The sequence below is a fragment of the Xenia sp. Carnegie-2017 genome, unplaced genomic scaffold (genome assembly GCF_021976095.1).
Source record: "Xenia sp. Carnegie-2017 unplaced genomic scaffold, XeniaSp_v1 HiC_scaffold_6, whole genome shotgun sequence".
Taxonomy (NCBI): Eukaryota; Metazoa; Cnidaria; class Anthozoa; order Malacalcyonacea; family Xeniidae; genus Xenia; species Xenia sp. Carnegie-2017.
This window is the reverse complement of record NW_025813526.1, coordinates 4,998,286-5,003,727: the sequence shown is the minus strand read 5'-3', so window position 1 is coordinate 5,003,727 and position 5,442 is coordinate 4,998,286. Positions and strand designations below refer to the sequence as shown.

At 35.8% G+C, this 5,442-nt stretch overlaps 1 long non-coding RNA gene across 2 annotated transcripts; it reads left to right on the top strand.

Annotated features, from left to right (window-relative positions):
• Positions 1-604: 604 nt before the first annotated feature.
• Positions 605-2,564, top strand: LOC124458006. 2 transcript variants are annotated; one of them, XR_006952943.1, is made up of 3 exons: positions 605-646; positions 1,069-1,932; positions 2,077-2,564. It is a non-coding gene; the product is annotated as an uncharacterized LOC124458006 (long non-coding RNA). The 2 variants fall into 2 exon arrangements; XR_006952944.1 differs by lacking the exon at positions 605-646 and having other exon boundaries at positions 752-1,360; positions 1,449-1,932.
• Positions 2,565-5,442: the final 2,878 nt, after the last annotated feature.

The following is a 5,442-nucleotide window of genomic DNA, read 5'->3' as shown; positions in this document are numbered from 1 at the left end:
TTGCCACACATCAGCATAGATATGAGGCATAAACAACGTAATACAGTAGATAGTAAAATTGAGTGATCACAGACATCAATTATACATATCTCATTTGGCGACAAAACACATGGAAGTCAGTTCGATCGATTCATATTGTTTATTTTGCACTCTCTATGGTCACAGTGCTCCGGTGAGAGAAATGTTATGTAAACATGTATTTATTTTCTTTCGAGCTTTTATAGGCCCGTTTACAAGGTAATCAATTTTGGCAGGGTACTCCAAATTTTACATACGCGAACCTGTTTTCTTGAGTGCAGCTCTCCTAATTTTTCTCGTGTAAACGGATAGCAGGCATAAAATTTAAGGGCCGGGTGCCTTGAAATTTTAGCGTGCCGGTACCTCCGAAAGAGGTAGTCTCGGCCCGTTAAAAAAGCGGCACCGTGCCGAGTTTTTGGCTTTCTCAGCAAAATGAGCATTAATAAGCGCGAAAAGGAAATGGCGGGAATTAAAATAAACAAAGATGGCGGCGACACCAAAATGCATGAAATGGAGTGATGAAAAAACAAGAAGTCTAATAACTCTTTGGTGCGACGAAAATATACGAATTGCATTGGGTAATTCGAAAGGATCCAAAGATAAAAGCAAGGTTTACAAGTCCTTACTGGTAAGCCATTTTATCGTGATATCAGACATATTGTATTAGCTTCGACTGTGAATCGACTTGTATAGATTTCACATATGCTGTGCACTGGCGTTAGTGGAACGTTAATTGGCGGACCATATTCATGTATTCTGCTATGCTAAGCTCTTTTTTTTTGAAAGTTGTATCCTATTCAAAAGAAATTAGCTAGGCATAGTAGAACATATGAATACTGCACCTTTTAATAGTTCATTGATGCCATTGAGGCTGTACGTTTACGTATCAATAACCTTTATTTATTGACAGTGCGTGTTATTGTAAGTTGTTCATTTACAACTTATATTTCCTACATAGTAGGAATTAGTTGCCACGAACGCATTACTATTTTGCTTGGTTCAATGCATTATTGTTATTTAAAAAGGTGCAATATGTTATTCACTTTAAAGGAGCAATTACAAGAAAGAGGCTATGAAGATATTACACTAAAAGAAGTAATTAATAAAATTAAGAAATTGAAGCAAAAATATAAAAGTGAAAAAGACAATGCTAAGAAGAGTGGGAATGGGAGAAAAAAGCCATGGAAATACTTTCAACAGTTGGATAGATTTTTATCCCAAAGACCTAATGTTACTCCAGTGGTTTTACTTGATATCATGGCTCAGGCTAATAGTCAAAAAAATAGTCAGTCGGACATGCTGAGAGATGATGTTGATGATGAAAATGATGACATCATTAATGGTATTATTTTAAAATGAAATGTTTTCACATTTTGCTCAATGATGATAATATGATCTTGTCACAAAACATTTTTCTTTTAATCTTAAAGATATTGTCAGTAAGTATGGTAGAGGTGATAAATCCATCAAAAATACCAGACATGTGATTATGAAAAAGTTATCTATAGTGATGGAGTCCACACAACAGAGAATGGATGTATGATGGTATACTGTGAAGAACAATTTTCTTGCCCAAATTGTGACAGTTCAAATGAAACATGTAATATTTGTATGGAAGACAATTTCTGTTTGTTATTTTATCAAAACAAGATATGTGCTCCAGCTATTTACTAATTGTTTTTCAAATTAATTAAACTTTAGTTAATGTGGAAGTAAATCAACAAACTGTAGCTGAGAATTGAGCTATTGAATATGATAAAGGGAATGACAAACCAAAGCCAGACTTAGGAGAAAGAGTTTCGGAAACACTTACATACTAGGAAAGAAACAAAAGAAAAAAAGGAGTTCTATTGAAAAGAGCATGGATGCTGTCCTGGAACAATTCAGGGCAATGTCAATTGATGATTTTGAAAGGTATATTCACCTTCTTTAAATATTGCTTGTACGTTTTGTATTTTTGGTAAAAAATACCAGAAACTTTTGATTTGGACATCTATCCCAGATGTATTCAGCTTTGACCATGTCTGTCACAATCATTATTTGATTATAATTTTCTAGGTATAAAAAGCTTGAAGAGTTTAAATTGGAAAAAGAGCAGCACTTTCAATTAGAGCAAATGCGACTCGAGAATGAACGAAGAAACCAGGAAAGAGAGCATGAGCTAAAGATTTTCCAATTTTTATTTGGTAACCAGGCTACCCAGAACATGCAATCTACTGGCAGCTCATCACTAATGTTTGCCCAACCATATGTAAGTTTTCAACAACATACATTTGGAAATGGCTGCACCAGTATCCAAACTCCAGGCTGTAGCTTCGTAGACAGCAATGATGAAGAAAAAACATATTTCAGGTTATGATTTAAAGTATTTGAAAAGTATTTATTTTTAAGTACTTATGCTCACTTGAGTCTTTTAGTTCTGTTTTGAAGTTATATTTGTGGAACTGTTTAATACTATCTGAACATTAAATACAATCTTTGTACACTCATGAATCTTATGTTGTATGTTGCAATAATTAATGTAATTAAACGTTTTGAATAATTCATTGTGAGTCAAAATAGTCAGCTAATACTTCTCGAATGTCTTCACCTTCGTTCTCAATTACATCACTGGTTGGTACCACAAGTTCTTGATCAACGTTTTCTTCCCATTGCAGCAGAAAGTTGTTATTTTGCACTTCACAAATATTATGCAAAATGCAAGATGCCAACACAAGAATCACCAAATTCTTCACATTCATATCGACCCGCTTACTAAATATGATAAAGCGGCCTTTCCATCTGCCAAATGTGTTTTCGACTGTCATTCGCGCTCTGCTTATACGATAGTTGAAGACTCTTTGTTTTCTAGTTAAAACACCTGTAAGAGGATAACCTTTTAAGAGCCATGGCAGCAATGGGTACGCAGGATCCGTCAATATGACTGGGGATAATTCTTCTCTGTTTATTTCTTTCTTAAGATCAGGGGGGAACAGTTTACCTTAGTTGCCTTGCTTGGAAATAGCAGAATTTGAGAAAACCTGTGCGTCATGAACGCTACCAGGCCATCCAATGACAACAACACGAAACAAACAATTACAATCAACACAAGCTTGCATGATTATACTGTGAAAACCTTTTCTATTCATGTAATCTTCATGGCTCTCAGCGGGTGCAATTATTGGAATGTGAGTACCGTCTATTGCCCCAACACACATAGGAAAACCCCATTTTCGGTAGTATCCATCAATAACTTGATGTATGCCTTGTCCACGTGGAAATGTAATAAACTTTGACATTTGTTTTGTAATAGCACGACTTACATCTGATGCATATGCACACAAACGATCCAGAAACTCCAAATAAGTTTGCTATTGTTTTATATTCCGCTGTGGACGCAAGGTAGTACAACGTAAGCGCAAGTTGTCTCTTCGCCGTTATTGCTAATCGTATGGGAGTATTTTTGTGCAGTATGTTATACCTAACTTCATTTAAAAGAAAATTGAATGTTTCTTTTGTTACTCTGAAATTTGTATACCAAAGGTCATCGTCAAAATCCGAATCAACCATATCAAACCAAGCAAGTGATCGTGGGTGCATCCATAATGCCCTCGTTCGAAGACTGTTAATAGCTATCAAAATCGCATTCATGAAAAAAAGTAGAGATTTACTCCTTGCATCAGTCCATGACTTGCTTTTCAGGAGTTTTTTCCTGTCCTTTTTTTCTTGAAATTTGTATGCTTGCGGATATAAATCAACCATACCAAATATTTATTCATTTTATTTAGATTATTGAAAGGCACCATTTTGAATAAACCGCCAAATTGACGTCATTTACAGCAAAATGACCCGCTAACAATTGGAGTACCCTGAGGAAATTTACGGCCTGTCAAACAGAAAATTTGCTCGTGTAAACTCAAATCAAGTGCTGTAAAAATGAGTTTGCGTGCCTAAATTTTGGAGTACCGTGTCAAAATTGATTACCATGTAAACGGGCCTTATGATTACAAAAAAATCGGTGTGGATTAAACAAAACATCCAAAATCACAAAGAATTCATTAAAACGCAGGTGCGAGTTTAATCAAAAATACCATTAAACGTTTGCTCTTTGCGATGACTCCGCATTCAAAGATTAAACAACATTTAATCGAAGTCACACAGAATTGTTGGCAATAAGATCCTATGAAAATGTTATAAAGGAAATAGTGGAAACAAAACTACAGTTATAGAATATTGTCTGTTTCTACATATGTTTCTACATAGTCGCTGCTGATGCTTTCAAATCGAGCTACACTTGAAATCAATTTTATGGCGATGTATTGGCGTATTCTTCAATTTTTTTCTGACAAACTATAGTCACAATGATTTATTTCATAAATAGTTCAAAAAAGTTGATGCAACCTCCGCGATTTGCTAATAATTGGGAGATATTAACTTGGACCACATATTTTCTAATACAACGCCATATTGATTCTCACTACTTTGGGGCTCCGGAAGTAAATTTGCCCGGCTTCAACTTTTATGTCAGTTGCACTATCTAGTGTATTATTAGATCTGTGACGCCAATGATGACGTTAAATACATCAAGGTGGTTGAGAAGGTGTTGGTGCAGCTAAGCGCAGTGCAGCCTTCACCAAAGCAGCAGTTGCAGGAAAACCCCTGATCATTCAGAATGATAAAAGCAAGAATGCTATCACAAAGAGAAAGAAGAAAGCCTGTAGAACAAGGTGGCTGTCTACTGATATGGCAATTAAAGGAGTGTTCGAAGACTTTTTGCCTTTGATACAAACCCTCAAACTCTACAAAGAACTGGAAAACGACAGTACAGCCATTGGCCTACTCAAGCAAACAGCAAATATCCAGTTTCTGTCTGCTGTCTATCTTTTACACACGGTCCTACCTGCCCTTTCCCATCTGAGCAAAGCTTTTCAGCGAGGAAACGTATCATTTTCAGCCATCCATTGATTACACGCTCCATCAACTTTCTGAGATTGCTGCCAAGAAACCTTTGATTTGAGAAAAATACAAATGGACTTGAGTGATTACTTTGACAGCTACAATAGAGTCTTACTTAGAAAATCTTACAGTGAAATGTGTAGACTCTCTGAAATATGTAGTGCAGTACGAAAAAAAATCAGATTTGTCTTTCAAACATATGGGATTGCAGAAATCAAAATATTAGCCTCTTATTTTTATCAGGAAGTTGATGCAGATCAACGTGATAAAGCCGAAGAGCTAAAATGCTAATGGAAGAAATTCAAGTACAACTTGCTTCAACTCAAAAGTGAGATACCCCACCACATTCTACATCTTCCTAACAATAGAAATCTGTCTTTTGCAACTCCAACAGAGTGGGCTCTTCATCAAATGTTGTCTTAGCGAGCAATGTACGCGCACTTTATGTCATCACTGCTACAGATTGTACATGTTTGTTTGTCTCTTCCT